General features: G+C 38.4%; 1 protein-coding gene across 1 annotated transcript in view; it reads right to left on the bottom strand.

The window, feature by feature from the left end:
* DCDC1 (doublecortin domain containing 1) overlaps window positions 1-26,540 on the bottom strand; it is a 574,603-nt gene that overhangs the window by 388,852 nt on the left and 159,211 nt on the right. The window lies entirely within an intron of this gene.

Genomic DNA, 26,540 nt, shown 5'->3' with positions numbered 1-26,540 from the left:
GAAATCTTAAGTCATAAAAGCAATTAATTCAGCACTTAATAAAATTGTGTGTGCACACGCATACATACACACACACACACCACTTTCCATTTCAGCTGTTTATTTGAATTGGATATTTGAAAAGTCATGAGGAGATGGAAGTTAGAAATATTGCTACAGCAGCTAAAGGTGGTGGAAGACAAGAAGAGAACATATATTGTTAAAAGAGAGAAGAAAATGTACCTAGTAATCATGTGAATAAGAAACATTTATGCTGTTAGGATCATATACTATTTCAAGGCACTTTTCAATGGCAGGACCTTAAGATTTGTTTGTATAGATGGATCAATATGGGATGACATTGGTTAGAAACAAGAACTTGCAGCTCCCTAGCACGGGATGACTCCACACGTATACAACTAGCTTCATCAACAACTTGGATTAAAGACAATCTAACACATACATTAGGTCACAAAAGATACATGAATGCAAGGAAATACAAACACATTAGAGGATAGGTCAAAAATGGAAAACTTTTACATTAGAAAGCAAAAAAAGAAAATTTACAAAGGACAGCAATTGCTACCTTAAGTTGGAAACGACTAAAAAGAACACTATGAGAATGACTGAGAGGAGGAGCAGAAGGAAAATCTAGGGGGAAAGGGAGAAGGAACTGTGTATTTAGTTTAAAGAAAATAAAAAGGAAGTACATGATTCTATTCTCAGATGTTTAGTGTCCATCAGAATAAAAAGGAAGCTAATTTCACTATTCAGCAAGAATAGCCCAAGACAATGATGATTTAATGTATATACTGCTCAATGCCAAAATAGGTTTCTAAGCAGTTTACAAAGTATAAAGTATAGCAGAGCAATCCAAATGATGGGAAGCCAGTGGAGGGGGGGGCAGTGGAGGGAGGACCAGCGGAAAGCTCCGCAGCATCTACTTGCTGCTTGGGAGCTCTCGGTCCAGCTGAGCACCAGCTCTGTCAGGAGCTGTGCACAGGAGCCAAGCAAAGAGCCAGCTCCTGTGAACAGGCTTATCAGTGAGTAAGCGGTCCCCATAGGCCATCACTGTAATTTTTTTATTGCACTGGCCTATTAGCTGGCAGAATTATCATGGGGACTGGGAGCGGAACCTGAGGGAGAGCTCTGAGAGGGACTTGGAAGTCGCGTAAGTCCCCCCTGCTATTCCTCCCCTGCCACACCCTGTGGTCCTGGCAGCACCATGGCTCAGCTACAGTGGGGGGCTTCTGCTGGTGGAGCCTGGTGGCACCAGGAGCTTACTAGTTCAGCCAGAGGTCTGCTGCGTCCAACTCCTCCCAGCCCGGCAGAAATATGAGTTGGATTGCACCATAGGAGAAAGAATCATTTTAAATTATAGGAAGAAAATACAGAATACATTTAGTCATTGCCTAACTATGACATTAATTAATTAATTAATTAATTAAGTAATGACATTAAGTAATTAATTAAGTAATGACAACAGAAGATTTATGTAACTTTAAAGTTGACAATGAGGACATTGAACTTGTTAAGGATTATCAGTACCTCGGCACAGTCATCAGCCAAAATGGAGACAATAGTCAAGAAATCAGAAGGCTAGCACTGGGGAGAGCAGCTGTGAGAGAACTAGAAAAGGTCCTCAAATGCAAAGATGTATCACTGAACACTAAAGTCAGGATCATTCAGACCATGGTATTCCCGTTCTCTATGTATGGATGTGAAAGTTGGACAGTGAAAAAAGCAGATAAGAGAAAAATCCACTCATTTGAAATGTGGTGTTGGAGGAGAGCTGTGTGCATACCATGGACTGCGAAACAGACAAATAATTGGGTGTCAGAACAAATTAAACCAGAACTATCACTAGAAGCTAAAATGATGAAACAGAGGTTATCATACATTGGACACATAATGAGAAGACATGATCCACTAGAAAAGATAATAATGCTTGGAAAAACAGAAGAGAGTAGAAAAAGAGGAAGACCAAACAAGAGATGGATTGATTCCATAAAGGAAGCCACAGACCTGAACTTACAAGATCTGAACAGGGTGGTTCACAACAGATGCTGTTGGAGGTTGCTGATTCATAGGGTTGCCATAAGTTATGATCGACTTGAAGGCACACAGCAACAACAAACTACAACATTAGTACAGCAATGGAAGTTGCAGAATTGCCTACTGTGCTTGGTTTTCGGTGTTTGCTAAAGAATGTAATTCTTCTCCCAGGCCTTTGCTGATAATTAATACCAGTGTTATAAGTTTGTACTGATTTTGTTGCTGTTGCATTTATTGTATTTATAGTTATTTTTAAAGTTTGGTTGTGATCTGCCTTGAAATATTTTGATGAAAGGTGGTATAAATGTATATTAAATAAAAATAAATTAAATAAGTACTTCTCAGAGATTCATCCAGATCTGTGGTTTAGATATGCAACAAGAAAAACAAGTGAATACTCTTTTGTATATATGGGCCCAAGCAGCAGGAAACACAATCCTCTTGAAAGGACTTGCAGAAGCCCAGATGAAACAATTAGACACAATAAAAGGGGAACTAGGTAAAAATTTCTCAACCCATCCCAATATCATTTTTGAATGGGCCCAGTTTTAGTTATGAAAGCAAGCACAGTCATTATCTGACACTATCATGGTCCTATATATCCTGATCCAGCACTATGGACATAATGCAATGAATAAAAAACTTATCAGGGAGAAGCTGGTCGAGGGCTTAAAGACAGCTACTTGTCTGAAACACTAAAAAAATCCCCTACCCTCAACTCTGGCTGAAGGCCAAGGCCCAGGCCCTCTAGACCTCTTATATAAAAGAAAAGCAGGCTTTACAAACAGAATGTTGTTGTTGTTGTTAACTTCCATACATGTCTCAGGGCAATGTACAGAAGGCAAAGACTTTACAGAGAAACCACAACTGAAGTCATAAAGCAACATTTGGGAACCTGCAGCTCGCAGGCCTAATTAGGCCCACCAGGCTCCCCATTTTGCCTGCAAGGACAAAGCCGTGCCTACCTGTTCTATACCTGATGTATATGATGCCAGGCGCGAGACAGGTAAAGACTGGCTGAACTGAGAGAGGGTTTGTGGACACTGCCGATCAGCTGATTGAGAGCACTTGCAAAACCCTGTGCACTAGGTTTTACAAATCCTGCTGATCAGCTGATTGTCAGACCTTGAGAAGCACTGTACACTGGACATTATTGCTCTATAATTACCAACAACCAGCTGATCAGTCTTGCAAGACCCAACTATCATCTGATACAGCATAGTCATTGTGACATCAGATGACTGACATGTGGGCGGTCCAGCCCACTTGTCAAACCTGGCCTGGGAGGTGGGGGAAAGTAACAATCTGGCCTGCCAGCTGGATTGAGTTCCCCATCCTTGAAGCTGAGGGTGGAAAGGATACCTCCAGTGCCACATACAAATTACAAACCCAGATCCCAACAGGCAAGGTTTCAGACACAAGTTGGGACAGAGCCCAGAGGAACTACACATATCAAGGATGCAAAAGAATGACCATGGTGTGGCACACCCCAAAAGAAAAGAGTGTCCAACTCAAGAAACAATGTGTAGGAAGTGTCACAAATGAGAACATTATGCCACTTTGAAAATGTGATTGCAGCAGTAATCCACAAAACAAGACTCTAGCAACATGGAACCAGCTTACTTTGGCTCCATTGGTGGAAATGGTCAATAGGAATGGCCATGTACCACCAGAGTAATTATGGGGCCTCCAAATTTAATTTAAAATTGGTCCAGTGATCTCCAGCTCACTGTATATGCTTCAGATGCCAAAAGTAAAATATAATATGAAAATAATACTCCAAAAGGTCTGGGATACCATGGACTGTGGTCTGCACCATGAGAGGAAGTCAGGCAAGCAAACCAGCCAAGCCAACCTCCCCACCTCCTCGTTGCTTTCACCAAGTGGCTACCCTGCTGCTCCTGGCGGATTCCACTAATTAGCTCATTTAACTTTTCAATTTAACTGGCCCAGTGTATTGTCTGGAGCTATGCTGATGTAAGCCTCTCACCCTGGCCGAGCCAGAAATATACTGGCATAAGTTCCTCACCCCAGCTGAGCTGGCAGAACTTAAACCATAGTAACTTACTCAGGCATAAGTCCCCAAAAATGTGTGTCCTGGGGGATGGGACAGGGTAAGGAGAGATGTATACCTATTTCAAACCTCTTTCAGCTCAGTTACGTGACCTAGCAACCCAGCAGAACTTAGGCAGGAAAAAGGGTGGTATAAGTCAAATTGATCCTGAGTATGGAAGAGTAACTTAATAGTTCCTAACTTTCTGTAGCTAGAATTGGTCTGTTATCCTAAAACACATGGAAAATAAGCAAATAACCTCATAAACTACAATGCAAGACTACATATGTCTACTCACAAGGGTGAGATCTTGTTCATTTATTTACTGGATAAGAACTGGAAGATAGCCTTAAGATTGCAATGTAAGCTGCAATGTAATATACATTATATTGCAATGTAAGTTGTTGGATTCTGATTTCTGACTTATTGGCTAAGACCAACTATATGCATTCATGTAAAATGTTTTAGAAGTGTTACAATATCTAAGAAATAAATGTTAAAGATACTTCACTGTCAGCTTCCCAATTATTTTCCTGTTATCTCCCAAGCCCCAAGAAGTCTTGGATGGGAACTCCAACCATTAGCCTGCCTGTTCAGATGACTGCAGTTGAAGATAGAGTATGCTTAGGTGAACACAAAGTCTGACATATGAGGACTCTGAATAGTCAACAGGCAAAGGGAAGAACGTAAGAACCCTCAATCCTGTGCATTCACAAGAAACAGACTGTCTTGCCAGTTTCACCCCGTTCCTGACAATTTTGGTACAGCAGGGACCCACTCATACGGTGGGTTACGTTTCAGACCCCCGCTGAAAAGTGAAAAACGCTGAAAAGTGGAACTCATTGAATAGAATGGCGCACAACACCCAAAAACAGCTGTAAAAGCGGAACAAGCGCTGTATGAGTATAGGACAAACATATGCCAGCTTAAGGTGGTGTGAATTCTGCCAGTTTCCAATATTTAGGATTTCTCTGCCCATAACACTTCACCGGTAAAATGGATGGGATGCTTCCTCCCTCCCAGAAGAAATCACCAGGTCCAGAAGGCATCTGTCCAAGAACTCAAATGTGAAATTGCTGAACTTTCTAACAAAAATCTGTACCTTGTTCCTAAGACCACCCTCCATACCTGAGGACTGGAAAGTGGCCTATGTAACACTATTTTTAAAAAAGGGATCCAGAGGGGATCTGGGAAATTGGCTTGAGGGGAGAGGGGTGAAGTGGCCTCTATAAAAAAAAACAATCTGCCTGGTGGGGAACCCTAGCCAGCAGTGGACAAGTATGAGTGTCAGTACTTGATGTTGGGAACCTGAGACAAGATAAGATCTCTGGTGGTGTATCCACCCTGCTGCCTAACAGTATTCCCTACCCACGGTAAGAGAGGTGGTCTTGGAGGTGGTGTTGAGGACCGTCGTTTGGTCTTGTAGGATTTCAGTATCCATGCTGAGGCTGCCTTGTCTGGAATGGCTTAGGAGTTCTGTCTTCTTGGCCTGTCCTAATATCTGGCCAATATATTTTGGAACATGTCTTCTGTATTGGGTTAGATGGAGATTATCTGTGGGTAGGGGAGCAAGTAGCTACCTGATTCAGATTGATCTTGTGACCACTTGTAAGCTGTGTAGGGGTGGATGATGAACATTGGATGCTGCTAGATCTTCAAGGTTTTCTGAGGTCAGACTTCCCGGAAGGAGTGCTGGCTGGTGATTGTCTCTGAGTGAGCTCTATCTCAGAGGAAGCTTATTTCAGTTAAAAGCCAGTCAAGAGGAATTTTTGACTGGTGTAAATGTTCTCCAAGATAAAAGGGGAACCAAAGAGATTATCCACGGAACTCCGTCGAGCTGTAGATTGCTAGATTTGATCAGGAATCCCCCTGAGATAAGAAGGCTTTTCTAGCAGCGGAAGACAGAGTCTGGATTTCCAACAGGCTGTGCTGAAAGTAAGCGAGACTTTTTTTCTTTCTCTTTTAAAAACGTTTTTAACGAGCTAGCCTCCTTCTGTCTAAATCTTATCAACTAACTTAAATTACTATCGTAAAAGAGACTTGTTTACGAATCAGCAACTCAGAAACTTGGGTGAGTCACACTTTTTTCGTATTATACAAAGCTAAGGAAGAAGGGAGCAATTCAAAGAATCTGCTTTATTTTTTATGACAAAAAGCTGGCTTAAAGTTGGAATTACAAAGATTAAACGGATAAGAGGCAACTTATTAGATAAGATGATTTGATTATTTGAAGGAAATATATCTGAGAATATTTTATTTATTTATTTATTTATTTATTGGATATTTTTTTTTGAACGAATCTGCTGTTCGTGTATCTTACTAACTGCTGGATGCTGAGAACTGGATTTGTTTTACATTCCTGAATGTGCTGGAGATAAGAACTGTGTTGGTTAAACAGGCCTGGAATATTAACTTTTTTGTTGCTGGGAGAAAAGAAACTGTTTGCCTCTACATTGGCTAATAATAGAAACGTTTTTTTTTTTCAAGAATGACAGCTAGGAAAGCAGCCAAAGTTTTGGAGCGAAGAGTTTCAATTGATACACAGGAAGGGATGGACATGTTCCAGAAAATTATGGAGGGATTTAGTGATTTTAAACAAGAGTTGAAACAAGAGATGAAACAGGACAGACAACAACTTAAAGATTAATTTTGCAATATGAAAAAGGATTTTAAAGATTTACAAGATCATATTAAAACAGAAGTGGGTGAGATTAAAAATAACATTGGGCAATTAACACAGGATGTAAAAAATGTTAAAGATAAGGGGCAAACCTTAGAGAATAGAATAGATATTACAAATATGGAATTGGAAAAAAATTTGGACTATATTGCTGTTATGGAACTTAGAGATAAAGAACATTGCTTGAGATTCCGTGCAATTCCTGAGGAAACAGGTGAAGATATCAGAGAGAAAATTGTTAATGTTTTGGCAAAATCCTTCGACAGGAACGAAGATCGGATGGAATTTGAAATAGACAAAGTTTATAGAATTAATTCCAGATATGCAACAATAAAAAAAATCCCAAGAGATGTGCTTGTTTATTTTTTAAAAAAGAGGACCAGAGATATGGTTTTGCAACATCATTTTAACAATGTCTTCAAAATTGACGGTAAAGAAATACAGGTGATGAAGGAAATTCCTGTTAGGCTTCTACGTAAGAGAAAAGATTACGCTTTCTTCACAGAAAAACTTAAACAATGTAAAATTCAATTTAGATGGGATGTTCCAGAGGGAGTGATTTTTACATTTAGACAACAGAAGTATCGATTAAATACTGTTCAAAAAGCAAGGGATTTCTTGAGAAAAGCTTCAAAAGACATGGAAGAAGATAAACTCAAAGATATGGATATAATTCCTGGGAAACAAAGTCAACAGAAACAGGTAGAGGAAGAAAAGGATGATGATGGATCAAAGGGAGCAACAGGCGCAGACTTTTCTAAAATACATGCTTAAAAATGGATTACAAATATCTAACTTGGAATATAAATGGAGCTAATTCGTGGCAGAAGAGAAAGAAAGTATTTCATTATTTGAAAAAATTAAAATTGGATATAATTTGTTTACAAGAAACTCATATTAAGAAGAAAGATTCTAAATATTTAATTTGTAAAAATTTGGGTGAAGAATTTATTTCGGCAGGATTCAAAAAAAATGGTGTGGTTCTTTATATTAATTCATAATTGTCTCCTAAATTGATATTATTGGATGATAGTGGCAGATTTGTGGGAGTTGCAATCACCATTCAGGGTACAAAAATTTTGATAGTGGGCATTTATGCTCCTAATGAAGATAAAACAAGGTTTTATACTGATGGAAAAATTATCAGAGTTTGCATATGATCATTGGTGTGTCATGGGGGATTGGAATGGGGTAACTTCACCTAAAATGGATAGACTTTCTGAGAAAAATATTAAAGAGACACAGGGCAAATTGCCGAAGATCTGTTTCGAATTGATGGAAAATTTAGAATTGGTGGATGCTTGGAGATATATAAATGACAATGCAAAGGAATTTACTTATTTTTCAGAAAGACATAAAACATTTTCGAGGATTGATATGATTTGGATGTCTAAAAATTTAGTGAAAGATATTTCCAAGATGGATGTGTTACCAAAAACCTTTTCGGATCATAATCCAGTGATACTGACTTAAAAAAAAAATCTTGGATTTAGATGGAGACTAAATGAATCTTTATTACAGAATGATAAAATAGTGCAGGAATGTAAGAAGAAATTAAAAGAGTTTTTTGAACACAATTTACATAAAGGAACAGATGAAAATATTGTTTGGGATACAAGTAAAGCATTTATAAGGGGATATTTTATTAAATGTAATTCTGAATTAAAAAAGAAGAAACAACAGAAAATGCAATTAATTTTGGAAGAAATAAAACAAAAAGAGGAAGAAATGAAAAAGAATCCAACTAAAGCTTCTATTGTAAATCAAATTAAAATGTTACAGAAACAAGTGTCAATGTTGACAGAGAAATTGAAAGGAAATTAAATTTTGCTAAACAAAGGACTTTTGAATTTGCAAATAAACCGGGGAAATTGCTAGCATATAAATTAAGAAAAGAACGACAAAAAAATCTTATTTTAAAGATATAAGAAGGAGATGAGATGTTGACAGACAATTTAAAAATCCAAAGGGTTTTCCATCAATATTATTCAACTTTGTACAAGTGTCAGGAAATTCCCTCAGAAAAAATAGAAGAGTATATATCCAAACAGAATTTGCCTAAAATTACAGATCTTCAGAGACAAGCTATTAATGGTCCTATTGCGCCAAGAGAAATATCTGAGGCTATAAGTAAAATTAAATTAGGAAAGGCGCCAGGACCGGATGGACTATCAGCAATGTATTACAAATGCTTGGAGGAGGAACTTTTGCTACCTTTACAGTATACAATGAATTCTATTTTACAAGAGGGGAAGATACCGGATAGTTGGAAAAATGCCAATATAACATTCATACCTAAAGAGGAGCAGGATTTAACTAAAACAAAAAATTATCGGCCAATATCTTTACTGAATAATGACTATAAAATTTTTACAATGATTTTGGCTGAAAGAATGAAAATAATATTGCAACAATTTATTCAGGAAGATCAAGTGGGGTTTTTACCTAAAAGACAATTATGTGATAACGTCAGAAATGTTTTGAATGTGTTGGAATATCTAGAACAACGAAATGACATACAAGCTGCTTTGATTTTCTTGGATGCTGAGAAAGCATTTGATAACTTGAATTGGAAATTTATGTTTAAGGTTGTAGAGCAAATGGACTTTGGAGATAATTTTATAAAATGGATCAGATCGATTTATACATCACATAAGGCACAGATAATTGTCAATGGGGATTTAACGGACTCATGTGAAATACAAAAGGGTACAAGACAGGGATGTCCATTGTCCCCCCTTATATTTATTCTGGTTTTAGAAGTGCTGCTTAGAGACATAAGGCAAGACAAAAGGATTTCGGGAATAAAGATAAAAAAAGAGGAATATAAATTGAGAGCATTTGCTGATGACTTGATAATTGTATTAGAAAATCCCTTGGAAGGAATCAAAGTATTGATGGATAAATTAGAAGAATTTGGACTATTAGCAGGATTTAAGATCAACAATCAAAAAACGAAGATGTTGGTGAAATATTTATCTTTAAGAGATCAAAAAGAGTTAATGGAGAAGATAGATTTTAAAATAGAAGAAAAGGTGAAATATTTAGGTATCATTATGACAAATAAAAATTCAAAGTTGTTTCATAATAATTATGAAAAACTATGGGCAGAGATTAATAAAGATTTGTTAAAATGGGATAAATTACAGTTGTCATTAATGGGTAGAATATCTGTAATAAAAATGAATGTATTGCCGAGAATGATGTTTCTATTTCAAACAACACCTGTCATATCCTCTGATCTACCTTTCAAACAATGGCAAAAAAATATTTCTAAATTTATTTGGCAGGGGGAAAAACCAAGGGTTAAATTTAAATTATTACAGGACGCCAAAGAAAGAGGAGGGCTGGGATTACCAAATTTGGGACTTTATTTTGCTGCTTGTTGCTTAGTCTGGATAAAGGAATGGATTCTATTGAGGAATAAAAGATTATTGGATTTGGAGGGTCACAACCTGAAGTGGGGATGGCATGGATATCTATGGTATGATAAAGTAAAAGTTAATGTGGATTTTAATAATCATTTTATAAGACGTCCTTTGTTGAATATATGGAATAAATACAAAACAAGTTTTTTTCCGAAAATACCACTATGTGTTTCAAGTCAAGAAGCATTTTATAGAAGAGAAATGGCTGGAAAAGAGAAATGGTTAACTTACCAAGAACTATTAGAAAATGTGCATGGTGAATATATAATGAAAGAGAGAGAACAACTAATAAAGGAAGGATATAGCTCACAATGGTTTGCCTGTTTACAATTGTTAGAAAGATTTAAAATGGACAAGAAAATGTATGGGTTTGAAATAAATAAATCTGATTTTGAAATAGGTTTGTGTACAAATGATGAATGCATAATTGCAAAAATGTATAAATTTTTACTAAAATGGACATGGAAGAAGAACAAGTAAAAGAGTGTATGGTTAAGTGGGCAAAAATTTTTGGTTATAATATACAAATGGATCAATGGGAAAATATGTGGAAAAAAGGTTTGAAATTTACATTATGCTATAATCTTAAAGAAAATTTTTATAAAATGATGTATCGTTGGTATATGACTCCAGAAAAGTTGTCAAAAATGTATAGTAATGTTTCTAATGTATGTTGGAAATGTAAACAACAAGAAGGATCTTTTTATCATATGTGGTGGTTGTGTAAACAGGCAAAATTATTTTGGGCACAGATAGGTAGGATGATGCAAAAAATCTTAAAGATAAATATTCAGTCAAAACCAGAATTTTTTTTATTGGGTTTTATGGATAAACAAAACGAAAAGAAATATGGAAGAATAATATTATATATGATCACGGCAGCAAGATTACTATATGCACAAAAGTGGAAAATGGAATCGATACCAACAATGGAAGAATGGCTATTGAAATTAATGGAATTAGTTGAGATGGACAAATTGACATGTCTTATTAGAGAAAAAATGACAGATACATTTCTTAAGGAATGGAAGCCTCTTTTGGACTTTTTGTTGAAAGAAAAAAATGAAATGATGATAATGGGATTTGACGATTAATCAAGATAGACCTTGGAAAAAAGTGAATTTCGTATGTTTTAGGAGACAGGTTTGATATATATTATATACTTTTAGCTGATCTGTAACAAATCGGAAGTCAAGTTTTTCTTTTTATTTTATTTTTTCTGTTGTATTGTTTTTGTTGTATTTGTATTTGTTTTTATAAAAATTTGAATAATAAAAAAAATATTATAAAAAAGAAAAAGGTTTTCTGAGGTCTCTGGGGCATTTTCCTGCAGATTTAGCTGGTGGTTCTGCCAAGACTCTGCTGTCTGGCATAGGGAAATTACTTGGACTATTGATGCAATCACTCCCAAATGTCCTTGCCCCATTTCTAGAGCTGTGTCAACTTCCTGGTTCTCTGGATAACTGCAGGTGATGAAATGACTGGGTCAACAACTAGAGTGCAAGTGCCAGGAGACTCATGCCAAGCACAACTGAACACAGTTTATTAGCCCTTATAGGGTGGCAATGATGGAAGCAAAAAGATTATTACTTCTCTGCCATCATTGCATCTGCAGAATACCGGCCACCAAAACTTTTTCAAGAGCTAAAAAGGCTTTTGCTTAAAGATCTAGATAGATAGCTAATAGCTTCTTCAAAGGACCACTGTGACCAGTTTGCATTGCATTTTGCAGATAAAATAATTTTTGCATTCATTCTGATTTGAACACCACAGTTTTGGCAGATATCCATATCAAAGCAGGCTTGGCAGCCCCCTGCCTGGGATACCCTGCCTGCCTTTTAATGTGGCTGCTCCAAACATCTTTAGACATTTGACCCTTCACTTCAGAAAGAGGTCTGAGAAATGAGTAAGAGTAAGAAGATTCTCTACCCTTTCTTCCCAATTCTGTGGGCTGCTATAAACTCACTTTGACAGCCAACCCAATTCCAGTGAATAATAATTGACAGAGAGAAAACACCCGTGGTTTGGTCAACCTTCACAGGCAGCAGCTTGGGAACAATTGCAGCCACCCTTCCCAGTATGTGAATTCTCTTTTACTACTATTGCACAAGAAACAAACAATCATGCAATCAACAAGGTGCATCGTCAGTGGGTTTAAGGGGGATGAGCAGAGCCCATGGAACCACTATTGTTGCTTCTATGGATGTAAGGGAGTGAGGTTAAAGGTAAATTAAATGGAAATAGAAAAAGACCATTCCAACCACAACAAGATTCCTATGAGTAATAGGCAGAAAACCCAGCATCCCACAGCCAGTCAGGAATCATAACCAAAAACCAGAACAAAAAACCTGGCAGCCAGTCAGCCAAGGTCACAGAAATCTCCATGCAGCACAACCTGACTTGGGGGCTGCAGTTAGTGCAGAATGATGTGGCATGATTGCTGACATAAATGGGACCTATCAGCACATAATACCTCTGCTCTGAAATCTGCACTGGTTGCTGATTTGCTTCCAGGCCAAGTTCAAGGTGGCTTTCCATGTTACGGGTGCCGCATAGTACTTGTACTTGTTCTGCTCTTGTAAGAAATCAGTCCTTTACTGTGGCAGCACCTACACTTTGGAACTCCCTGCCTATTGACCTTAGGCAGACACCATCACTGTACTCTTTTCAGCACCTGCTAAAAACATTTTTGTGTAGGCAAGCCTACCCAGGCATGTAGAAGCTGTTGTGCTTTTTAACCCATGGTTGGTTTTATTATTTTGAATGTTTGTAAATACCTGATTTTAAATGTTTTTCCAATATTTTTATTGTTTTAATTCCTTCTGTAAACTACTTTGAGGTTCTTTATAATAAAGCAGTATATGAATTCTGTAAAGAAAAATATAGTTTTGGACTCACTGTGGCCCTTGAGTCTCTTTCCACTTTTAGGAACAAAGGAAACACTGAAACTCAAAATCAATTATTGTAAGATGACATTGGTTTTATGTTTCTAGGTGTGCTCTATGTTTTTAATTCCCACCTTTCTTTAAGTGGAGTGGTTTAAGCATAGCTGGTTGAAAACACACATCTTGGACGGGCCAGATTTGTTTTTTTCCAGTAGCTAGATTCATTGCTTAAGTAGCAACATATTGCAATCAGTCTGATTTTACATCAAACTACAGTATCAGATTCAAGTGTTAATGCACCAAAAATAGAAATAGAACATAACCTCCAGTTTGAAAAACAAAAAACTGTCTTCACCAACATATGACACTGACCAATAAAAAGGCTTTGAAATTAATAAAAAAATTAATTTGATGCAGATTTCTAGAATGAATGAGAGAAATATAATTTTCTAGGTTAAATTGCTGCCCTGGCCTCCTGCTGGGATGAAGAGCAGGATATAAATCAAATAATAAATAAATAAATGTCTGTAGAAATAGTAATAACACAGAAAAGCAAAGTAAGAACACCAACAAACATACAAAAATGTAATTCTCCATCTTGAAAGATGACAGGTGTTGCCACCACTCTCCATATGCTCAAAGGCACATGTTACCAAATTCTTCCAAGCTACACAGCAAGTGGATTGGACTGTAAAAGACCAACCCAAATTGTGTTGGCATTTTGACAAATTTGTAGGGCAGTCCAATATCTCAGAGAGGAGGCCAGCTCTTCTGGTCCCCTGATGCTTTTACTATAGCTGCCCAATTTCCCTGCTTTTTAAAGTTTGATAGAAATATCTGTTGGCTATAGGTATGTTCTTAAACCGCAAGGGTTTTTTTTTGCCTATTAGTGAATGTTTTCTTGTGTTATATGGTATCATTTGATAGCAATATGAAACATTAACTTTGCAGTTAAAATGGCAATTAAAGATGTGAGGGAAAATATATTAATATTTTCTATGTAAGATAATTTGGCCGATGATTAAATGCTCTGAAAAATCCCCCCCCCAAAAAAATCAATTTGAAATCAACAGCATCTAAAATTTTCTATCAAACTGAGAACTGTCTCTCCAGCATGCCTGAAAGTTAGAAGAAATATACAGAGAATATAGAGACTGTCACATGACAGATACTAATTGTTACGATTAGGATCTAACAAGCATGCTTCCCTGCTGTTCTTCGAATGTCTCCGACTTTTGATCCTGACATCTGTGTCTTACAGGAATTTTACATTGCTCTGACATTCTTTCTGATGTTGATCCAGGAATTAATGGATTGTGAAAAAGCTGGCTGGATATCATTTAAAAAATACAATTTTTAGTGTACAAGTGATGAAAAGGTATCAGGGTCCACATATTTTGTGTCTGACACTAAAAGGCCGAGTGTCATTCTGACTTGGTAAAATTTAGATAGATGGGAAACATTCCATAACAGTAATTAGTCCTTGTACTGCTAATATAATCCCATAGTGTAAAAAGTGAATACACAAGAGTTTTTTTCTGAAGAAACAGTACAATTCTTTTCAATTTCTATAAAACAGGAATAGATTTCTACAGACCTATAGAAATACAATGAAAATAAAACCATGAGTTGCCTTTTAACTAAAGAATACCAAGGAATGGTATTGTGTAAGGTTGCACTGTTAAAGTTTTAATCTTCTACTTCTTCAAGTTGTGTGAGATAAATTTCATATTTCCAGTGCTCCAATTATGGAGAAAACTAAAACTAAAAAGTTAGATTAACATTGTCTCAGGAAATATTTAAAATTGGAAAATTCTACTCAGAATTTAAATTTACGCATCAGAGAATATTGCCTTTCATTTAATGGTTCTGGATAATTACCAGGTGTCAGTAGATCACGTAAGAATAGCTTGGAGTCACTGCCATTAATGGATGACAGGCAGTATTACAGAACATATTTAGTCATTTAAAAAGAAAAATATAATCATATTTGGAGGATAACTAAAGGGAAAAAATAGGATTAGCAAAGTGAAGGGGGGGATGTGACAGACTTTTAATTACAAAGGCCAAACAAAGTTTTTAACATGTCAAAAACTGTTTATTTTTAATAGTCTGACTGTGCAAACTGAGTTTTCCACAGTTATAATTAGTAAAACAAATTAATGAAAACAGAAACTAATAAAAACAAATCTCTGACAACTTTCTACGCATGCTATTTGCTGTTCATAGTACAGAGTGGCATCAGGTTAATGCACTGCTTCTATGACATTAGTTTGCTAGACTTGGAGAAATGCAACACTCTGTATGAATGCCCTTAGCTCCATAGTCCAGTTAGGCTGTAATTCAATTCATGTCTACTCAGAAGTAAGCTCCATGGGGTTCAATGTGACTTACTCCCAGGTAAGTATGTATTGGATTGCAGCCTTAGTCAACCAAGAGGAAGTTCAGGCAAAAGCATAGCAAGGGGCTCAAAATGGCAGAAACAGCTCTCTCTCTCCCTATTTCCTTATTGCAACACTCCTCTAAGGTAGGTTAAGCTGAGAGACAGTGACTGGCTTAATATCACCCAGTAAGCTTCATGGTGAGGATAAAGAAATGCCACATTGCTACCACCGTTAGATAGATGTGATTTGCTTCTTATATCCCATTACTGCATCTCACTTGTGTTGTATGGGAAACTGACCCCGGAAGATTGGCGAGGAGATAGAACGACCTGTGACAATTGTTCCTTCATGTCTGACTTTCTGACTCTGTGAATTTAGCAGTGAAGCCTTAATTGGCTATTTTCCCAAAGTGATTGTAAGCTTGTTAACTTAATTAGCTGTTTTCTTAAAAGTAGCCACCTGTTCAGGACATCCTTGAAATTTGGGAAAAGTCCTTATCTGTTTAGAATGGACAGTTGATGTTCTTGGCTCATCTGTGAAAATATTCATAAACATTGATAAGGGTTGGGAACATGACCTTCAAGCCAGGTGCAACTAATTAATTTGGTTCAAATTAAGTGCAACCAATTAAGTTGGTAGAAACTTCAAAAAAGGATGCTTAATAAACGGTGATGAGACCAAGGACATGCTCATCACAACAGGTGTGATAAATGAAGTTGTTGTTGAGAATCAGTGCATAGTCTTTGGGGCTTTTAATTATTTAAGTCCCCAAGATTTGTTGCCCAAGTGAACTTCAATGCAGACCTGGATCAGTGAGATGCTGCATACTGACCATCAGCCAGGGTCTCTCCATTGTCGTTCACTTCTGAGTTTCCGACAACTGAATGGAGAAAGTAAGCTCAGTAGATTTTGCTGTCTGTATCCTTTTGCCTGCTACTGAATAAAATCTTTGACTTCCAACCTACCTGTGTGTTTATTGTCTCTGAATCCAAAAGAACCCTTGCCAACTGACAAAACAATTGTCTCTGATAGGAACCTAGTTTCTTATATTCTCCAAGGAGAGGCTACATGTCAGTAGAAGCACTCACATTTTGCATGTATAAGGGTCCCTGATTTAAGCCTTGAAATTTTCAGTTCAAAAAAAGATAATAGCAAGAAACCTTTTCCTGAGACTCTCTTGAACCACTGCAGTGACCATGTGTGTAACTAAGAATATGAGCTGTAAGGTCCCTGGTTAAAATCCCACTGCATTCATGAACTCACTAGATGGCCTTAGGCAAGCCATGCTCTCTCAGTCAGCGTCTTTCATAATATGAAAATCATAGTAATGGTACACTTTACAGAATTCTTCTGTGATAATGGGCAGTATTGAACTAATGTGCAAGGATTACCACTGGTGCAGCAGCACTTCCCCCTCCTTCCATCATGTGCCCCCTGTGCCCTCCCCAAGGTTGGGGGGTGATGGACAGGGCTAGGATCCACCCTTTTCCGTCTTCAGCCAGTCTTGCAATTGGAATGCTGAGAAAGGGGAGAGTGAAAAAGATTTAGTCAGGTAGGAGTTCGGTTGGGGGATAGAGTTCAGGGATGTAGAGAGAATTCATTTGGTATTTAGTTGAGGAGTAGGAACCATATAGAGGGTTGGAGGTTGGAAAGGGAATAGGGTAAGAGTAAGAGGAGTTATGAGTTGTTAGTAAAGGATAAGGATAAACAAAAGACAGAAAGAAAGAGAGTTCAAGGAAAGATTAAAGGTGTAAACAATTTAACAGTCATGCCTATAAATGCTTGTCTATGAAATGGTTTTGGTTTAAAATTTTAAAAATCCTTTACATTACCCTATTCCTTGGATCTCCTTAATGCTGGGGAAATACAAGTTAAAATAGTACTGGAATCCATCTGGTGCTGGCACCTAAAAACATACTAGGGTACACTCTGAATATCTTTTTTACCTGAGACCCTGTTGAAGCACTTTTGGGGCAGTCACCTCATTGGTCTATCAGTAACTTGGTTGAAGTTAAAAAAGGCAGGTCAGGTGGGACAGCTAGTTCCAATGAAGGGAAATAAAACCAGGGGAGTGTAACTTAGTCTACTCATTTGGAGGCATTAAAAAGGACTGTTCCAGCAGGAACCGCTAAAACAGAGTTAGGGGGTGCAGGGGAAAGAGAGAGGAAAATTCCCTTTGTGTTAGTGGCAATCCAGATGGGATGCTTACTTAGTGCTTCATTGGATACAACCCATGGTATGTGGATCACTTTGAACATTATAAAGTGATATGCAAGGGCTCTGTATTATTATTAATTTATTATTGTTGTTAAACTTTGGTTACAGCTTCATGAGGAGATAATTTAACCACGAGTCCCAGCTCACAAATGACACATTAAGCCAAATTTTGGTTTAGCTCAGTGTGAGGCAGCAGCAAAAAGGACTCAAGAGGAGCAAAGCAACTGTGAGCTTCACTCTGGAAGCCCACACATTTGTGAGGTCCTGCTATGCCAAGATTTGACTTAGTATGTTGTACAAACTAGCACAATCTTTCTCTGCTGTGTGGCGGTAAGGGCAACGAAGAAGGCTTTTTTGTATTGTCAGGGATCTGCTGACATCAGCTCCAGGAGATGGACTTTTAGACACTTCAGAGGCCCACTGAGAATTGTTTGCGAGGCACTTTGAGGGTAAAGTTGCTCATGTCCATAGCAATCCTGATGCCCTGTCCTCATCTACCGTAGTCTGCAGTGGAGGTGTCCAGTGCAACGTCTGCTGCAACTTCTTGGGATCAGTTTCAGCTGATGCAGCCTGATGACGTGGACAAGGTTCTTGTGACGATGCAACCAGCATGTTCTCTTGACCCTTGTCCTTCTTGACTTATTAAAGCTTGCCGAGGGGTTATGACTGAGTGGATCCAGGGTGTGGTCAATGTGTCTTTGCAGGAGGAAGTGGTCCCAGCTGCCCTAAAAGAGGTGGTAATAGGACGGCTCTGGAAAAAAACCATTCTGGACCCATTGCTTTGTGACAACTACTGCCGGGTCACAAATACCCCCTTTTTAGGAAAGGTGATAGAGAGGGTTGTGGTGCAGCAATTTCAAGTACTCTTGGATGAAACAGATTATCTTGACCTATTCCAATCTGGGTTCAGGCCTGGTTATGGAACTGAATTGGCCTTGGTCACCCTGATAGATGACCTTTATTGGGAGGAGGACAGGGGGAGTGCAATCCTGTTATTCTTACTTGATCTCTCAGCAGCTTTTGATACTATTGACCATGGTATCCCTCTGAGCAGATTTAGTAGGATGGGTATCAGAGGCACTGTTTTACAATAGTTCCGATCCTACCTCCAGTGGCGTTTTCAGATAATAGCATTGGGTGATTGTCTTTCAACCCCTGGCAGTTGTGCTGTGGGGTGCCGCAGGGTACCATCTTGTCCCCAGTGCTGTTTAACATCTATATGAAGCCCTTGGGAGCGGCCATCAGGAGATTTAGGGGGAGGTATCAGCAGCATGCTGATGGTACCCACCTCTATTTCTCTGTAACATCTGAATTGGGAGAGGCTGTGCAAACCCTGGTTCGGTGCCTGGACTCGGTGGTGGGCTAGATGGGGGCCAATAAACTGAGTCTGAATCCTAGCAAGATGTAGGCACTGTGGGTTGGTGGTTCCCAAGTTCGGATAATTGGTCAATTGCCTGCTTTGGATGGGGTCGTACTCCCTCTGAAAGAGCAGGTTTGTAGTCTGCAGGTGCTCCTCGATGATCCTTTTCACTAGAGGCCCAGGTGACTTCAGTGGCTAGGAGTGCCTTTTACCAGCTTTGGCTGGTAAGACAGTTGTCTCTGTTTCTGGTCTGGGATAGCCTGTTGTCCATGCTCTGGTAACATCCAGGGTGGATTACTATAATACGCTCTATGTGAGGCTGCCCTTGAGGTTGGTCCAGAAGCTGCAGCTGGTGCAAAATGTGGTGGCACAACTGTTCACTGGGGCAGGATATTGCCAACATGTCACCCTGCTTTTGACAGAATTACACTGGCTGCCCTTTAGGTACCGGGCCAAGTTCAAGAGTCTGGTTTTGCTGTACAAAGCCCTATACAGCTTGGGACCAGGATACCTGAAAATATCATCTTATCCCTTATATACCCAGTCAATCACTACGCTCTGCAGAAGAAGGCCTTCTGCAGATACCATCTTATCAGGAGGTCCATTCCACACAACAAAGGAAGTGGACCGTTAGTGTTGTGGCACCTACCCTTTGGAATTCCCTCCCCTTAAATATTAGATAGGCACTATCTGTGTTGTCTTTTTGGCACCTACTGAAGACCTTCCTTTTTCAACAAGCCTTTTAAGTAGAGACCTTATCCCAGTCTGCGTCTGTGTTGGAATTGCTTTTTAAGATGTGTTTAAACCTTTTTTAAAATATGTTTTTAAAGCTGTTTTTTTAACATATTTTTCAAGGTTTTTTTTAAAAACTATATTAAAGTCTGTTTTTAAGATGTTTTAGAGTGTTTTTAGTGTTTTGTTTGTTGCACTTGGCTCCTTCTGGGAGGACCGGTGGGATATAAATTTAATAAACAAACAAATAAATAATATTTTAAAGCCAATATGGTGTAGTGGCTAGAATGTTACACTGATTACAGCTCAATTTGAACCCCAGCTTAGTTATCTTTGGGTGACTTTGGTTGTCACTAACTCTCAGCATAATCTTCCTTACAGGGTGATAGTATGGATAAAATGAAGAGGGAAATATGCCATCCCATGCTCCTTGGGGGAAGGGCAGGCTTAAAATGTATAATTAATTAATTAAACCACATCCTGCAATTTTTCCATGGTGTTTTCTCCTTCTATCCTTACAGTCACTGAGATACAGGGACTTAGGACACTTCTAGAGCATTCATTCTGATTTGTTTGCAGGGAGTTTATATGATGTTTCATCAAAGCAAGTGTTAAGCCACAATTTCCAGTGCATTTTTCTGTCAATTTCCCTTTTGCAAAAGTCAGGTATTTTGCAGAAGTGGGTTTGTTGTGCAAGACCTCCCAATCCATTCTAATTGTGTAACCTCAATTTTCTGGTATGTGATTGAATCCCACCCGAAAATTGTGACAGTCTGAAAGCACCCAGCATCAAAGACACCCACCCAATGACATGGCTGAACAGGGATTGGAATTTGTATGATAAGCACACGAGGAAATTGTGTCTTCCTTTCATGCTATATAGCACAGTGGGGAGAAGAGCCTAGCTGGGAGTCCAGAGTCTGTGAGTTCAAATCCCTGCTCATGTCTCCTGGGTGTCAAGGGCCAGCTAAAGATCACCACACAGTGAGTGGCTCAGGGATTACATGCCCTGCCACCTGTACAGCTGTGGACAAGCTGCATAGTCCCAAGGAGTCCAGTTGCCCCCCAGCTGGCAGTTGTGGACAAGGAAGGGGCTGGCTTGTGCAGCTGTGGCAAGCTGAGCAGGCCCTAGCCTGCTGGGGAGGACTAGCCTCAGAGGGAGGTAATGGTAAACTCCCTCTGAATACCGCTTACCATGAACACCCTATTCATAGGGTAGCCATAAGTCGGGATTCAGTTGAAGGCAGTCCATTTCCATTTCCATGCTTTTCTACCATATACACATATACACACCCTTTATGGCTTTCTGTGCTGAAAATGGCTAGGAAAGATAAGAGGAGAAATAGACTGTATGGTGAAGCATGCTAAATGTGGCCAGATAATTCTTTCTTTTGCTCACTATTTTTCTCTCTCTTCCCCTCCCCCAAAGTCTGGGAGGAAGGTGGATTGATTGGCAATGGTGGTGGTGAGATGGCACCCTCCAGGGGACTGGGTTGAACCCATGGAATACTATTTCCTTATTACTATGCAAGTGACTAGCCTCAAAACATTGCATTAAGGTGGATTACATAGTTACTGTTGACCTTAAATTAGACAGAAACAGTTTAGTTATTCTAACTCTTAGCAGAGTGTATTTAGCAAAGTGGAATGAGAATTAACCAGCCCACCTTCCCTTCATCCAAACCAGCTGAATAAAAGGAACACAGAGACAGTCTTCTTTAGCAAAACTCATTTTAAAATATTTACTCATAACTTTTCAAACATTTAGGAAACATAGGCTTTAGCTTGGAGAGAAAAGATAGAAGGAGGTAGTAGATTTTAGTCCATGATTTGGATGTTCTGGCAGAGAAGCCTCTGGAGGCTTCTCTCTCCTGTGGTTTAATGGAGATTATGCAAAAAAAGAGAACAACAACTCTTAACAAAGAAGAGGAAGAGATCGGGGAAATAACACCTAGTCAACAGGAAGTGACATCATAGTAAATAAGCACAGATGTGTCCTCAAATCTAGCTAGAGGGGTCATCTCCCTACATAAGCATGCAAGCGTGCTTATCCCAATAGTTACTTCCCATAATGATATATATTACACAGCTGGCCCTGTGCCAGCTGAACACCAAATTTCCCATTGTTGATTTCACAATGTGCCAAGTCAGCCAACCTGGAAGCAAGGTAGTGATTAACTGATTATTAGGTATTTACACTTACTCTGGAAATATCAGATGTGACTTAAACCATACAGCTGCAATCCTACACACACTTAGAAAGAGATAAGCCAAACTGAACTCAGTGGGATTAATTTATGAATAAATATACAGTACATAGATTGTACTTTTAATTATTATTTTGTCTGATTGATTTTTAAATATTGCAAATCCAGTATAAGGCTCTTCTGGGTACATTTTGAGGTCTGTGGATTTACATTTAAATAATACACCCATACACACACGTTTCTGAACACTGAATCAAGAGTAGGTCTGTTAGCTTTCAATTTAGAAGAATGGTATGTCAGTGCCAGGTACAAGTGACAAAAAATCATGTGTAATTGCCTATGTACAAAGACAAATTGGTTTATTAAAGGGGACCATTCAAGCTGTTATTCCCTCTCTTATTTTATTGGGAGAGCCAGTATGGTGTAGTGGTTAAGGTGTTGGACTACAACCTGGGAGACCAGGGTTCAAATCCCCACATAGCCATGAAGGTCATTGGGTGACCTTGGGCCAGTCACCGCCTCTCAGCCTCAGAGGAAGGCAATGGTAAAACCACCTCTGAATACCGCTTACCATGAAAACCCTATTTGTAGGGTCGCCATAAGTCAGAATCAACTTGAAATCAGTCCATTTTTATTTTATTGGATGCTCTCAATATAATTTGCCTATTTTATTCTTTCTTATTGATTGATTGATTGATTGTTTATGGGTCATCTCCCTGATGAAAGGCTTCTGAGGCAACATACAATAAGTCAATTCAATTTGCTTAACATTAAAATACGAATATCTGGATAAAACATATCAGCATAACCAATAAATAAATGATAGATTATAAAGAATTTAAAAATAAAACAGTAAAATAAATCGTAAGAGAATCAAATAAAATCTGCAGTAAAACTATACAAGCATAACAGTAAACAGCATAATAGTAAACCCTAAGACGCAGCTTACTTAGCTTGTGCATAAATCCAGCACTGGCCATCCGCTACCCCATGTCTTACTATCTGAGCAACACTGAGCTCTTTGCCAAGTACCTCGCCCTCGAGCAGTACCGAGCCGCCGCAGAAGAGGGAGAAGGAGAAAAGTTTTTTCTCTGTTCTTGTTGCATTGTGTTTGCATTGTTTTTGTTGCATTGTATTTTTACTGTATATTTTTTACTGGTTATTTCTTATGTAATTTTTTTTGTAATATGTTTTATAATATTTTGTTCAACACTTTGGGGGCCTTTTGGCCAAAAAGTGGTATATAAATAAACTATAACAACAACAACAAATAATGGAATGACCACCAAACAAACAAACAGGGCAGATTATTTTTATTTATTTATTTTAAACATTTATATTTACATTTCTAAGTGTTGTACATAAAAACAAGCCATACATATTGTTATCTTCAGTTTTAACTGTTGGTCAAAGTAGTTCAAAACATCATACAATCTTATCAGGAGGTTCATTCTGTATAATACAGGAAACAGTCCTTTAGTGTGGCAGCACCTACTCTGTGGAATTCCCTCCCTTTGAATATTAGGCAGGCACCATCTCTGCTATCTTTTCGGCGCCTTTTGAAGACTTTTCTTTTTCAACAAGCCTTTTAAGTTGAGAGCTATCCCAGTCTGTGTCTGAGTCAGAATTGCTTAATATGTTTTTTAATAATGTTTTTAACCCTTTTAAAAAAGTTTTTTAAATGTTTTTAACGCTGTTTTGTCTTAATGTATTTTAGGATTTGTTTTTATGATGTTTTAAAGTGTTTTTAGTGCCTTGTTTGCCCCCCTGCGCTCCTGCTGGGAGGAAGGGCAGGATACAAATTAAATAAATAAATAAATAAATCTGACAGTGGAATGCTCTTAGTTAGATGCCTAGCAGGCTTCCCTTGGTAGAGAATTTCACGCTATGGATGTCACAGATAACAAAGAAGGCCCTCACACTTACGGACTTGACCCAGGCAAAATATTAAATACAATGGGGGAGGAATATCTTGGTGAAGAACATGGGTTTGCAGTCTAAACACCTGCTGAAAAGATTGTCAATGAAATTGGTAACATTTTGCCTGTACACCCAAACTGGCTTACATCTGAAGATTAGCTTTTTCATTACTTAATGCTGCCAGAGTATAATATTTCTATGTCTCAGTCATTCATGTTGGTTGGTCACCTGAAACAGCCTCCTTCTCTTCTACACTGTGCTCAACATGTGGCTTGCTGGCCCATATTCTCCCCCCACTCCCAGATAGGAAAATAGGCTGGGGGAATCGACTTTGATCACAAAATCAGCCTATGGGGAAGGGTTAGGCACTCCCTCCAGCAAGGTATTGATGTAAACACATCTGCTACCTATCCTCCCTCCTGATATTTCTCCCAGATAAACAAATAAAACCTACTACTCTGGAAGATCAGTCATAGATCTCATCATCACATCTAGTTTGGTCTTCAGTCCCATTAAAAGGCCCTCGGACAGAAAAAAGTTCCTCACCCCTTTCAAAATTTAACCAAGGTTTTATGAGCAAGAAAATGCACTTTTTTTGGTGGTGTAGTAACAACAGTAATGATAAAAGGTGTGCCCTTTGGTTGGTTATTTCTAAGTAGAGGCTATGTAGAGGTCTTATCAGGAGATCTGTTCCACACAACACAGGAAGCAGACCTTTGGTGTTGTAGCACTTACCCTTTGGAATTCCCTCCCCTTAAATATTAGACAGGATTAATCTCTGTTATGTTTTTGCCAGATCAGAAGCATTCCCAAACCCTGAGATTTCAAGATTTGGAATTCCCTCCCCTTAAATATTAGACAGGATTAATCTCTGTTGTGTTTTTGCCAGATCAGAAGCATTCCCAAACCCTGAGATTTCAAGATTTGGAATTCCCTCCCCTTAAATATTAGACAGGATTAATCTCTGTTATGTTTTTGCCAGATCAGAAGCATTCCTAAACCCTGAGATTTCAAGATTTCACAGGGTAGTGATGTCATAGGGGTGGGCCCTAGTGATCTCATTAAGCATGATACATTAAGCATCAACCACAGTTGCTTGGAGCATACGAATCAAACAAAAAAAATTCTCTGACTGGAAATTAAGATAGAAATCATAGCTAAATGACGGTGTTCCCAGGTCCAGATGAAGTGACGGGATCATTTCTTCTCACCTGCTTAGGGAGCCTGGGTAGGGAACATTTAGTCTAGCCTACTTGCTTCTGGAAAGAAGGGTTTAAGTGCCTTCAGGCTAGGCCAGTCACCAGAAAGCCATTGTAGGAAGAAGGGGGCCCAGTGTTGTGGAGATGTTAGATGGGAGCACTCAAGAGTAAAGATGGATGCCTCTGAAGGCTGCAATTCTAAGCACACTTACTAAGGGACTAAGCCCCATAGAACTCAACAGATGTTGGAAAGACTCCATACGCACACACTGGAGAAAAATACATATACCAGATATAACAGTTTATTGTCAAAACCAATTGGTCATTGCAGAAAGTTTTTTTTTTAAATCAGTATTAGTTTCCTACATAATAAAAGCAGTGAGACATAAGTAAGCCCTGCCCAGTTGCTTTAAAAATAGGATTGGAGGGGAAGACAAAGATTCACAACACAAACCCAATCCTTTGCTATCTTCACTCAAAAGTCCCATTGATTTACAGCATAATCCTAACCATGTCTACTCAAACGTAAGTCCTATGAATTCAATGGGGTTTACTTCCTATATGTAGGATTCATACTCATATTGCAGCTTTACTGCCAGAAAAGCAAGTATAGAATTAAAGCTTCATATTGGGAAGGTTTTCAAAAAAGGCTAAGAATTAGACAAATAAACTGCCTTCTTCAACAGTCCAGGAAAACTTAAACAAGTTTTCTGCACATTTCTTTTAAATTTCTTTTCAAACATTATTTAAAAGATAAAAATTATAATTTTTGCAATATTTTTGCAAGTAGTTAAAAAAAACCCTACATGTACACTTTGATTATAATTATCTGAAAATGTTTACAGTAAACAACTGCCAACCAAGATCCTGCTGTCATTTCTACATCTCCTGACCTAAACACACAGAGAGAAAGGGAGTTTATACAGTAGCTGAAAGCTATAAACCAGGAAAAGACAACCGTTTTCTGGCCTTGTAATGGGTTCTATATATTGCCTGGAGATCAACAAATCCCTTGTCAATCACAACCCTGACTTCACTTATTGGCTACAAACCTAAAAATGTGGGGTTAGAGCAGCCAGCTACTAGTTCATTTTACAGAAGTTGCAGGAAGGGGCTCATGTTTTGGTATATATCTCCTGAACTGCACCACCTAGAAACTTTTTTTTTAATGAAAGCTCAGAGTCTGGAGATTGAGGTGACTCACCCAGAGACCCAGAGGGGACCCCAAAAATCCAGTGTCTCCAGGCGAAAACCAGAGACTTGGCAACCCTATTTGGCATCTACTGAAGACCTTCCTCTTTCAAAAAGCCTTTTAAAGTAGAGACCTTACATCAGTCTGAGGTGGAATTGCTTTTTAAGATGTTTTAAAAGGTTTTTTAAAAAGAAGTTTTTAACATATTTTTAAATATGTTTTGTTTTAATGTAGTTTAAAGTCTGTTTT

Source organism: Rhineura floridana, chromosome 2 (genome assembly GCF_030035675.1).
Source record: "Rhineura floridana isolate rRhiFlo1 chromosome 2, rRhiFlo1.hap2, whole genome shotgun sequence".
NCBI classification, from domain to species: Eukaryota; Metazoa; Chordata; class Lepidosauria; order Squamata; family Rhineuridae; genus Rhineura; species Rhineura floridana.
Note: the sequence above shows the minus strand (reverse complement) of the source record. Positions and strands in the feature narration are given on the sequence as shown.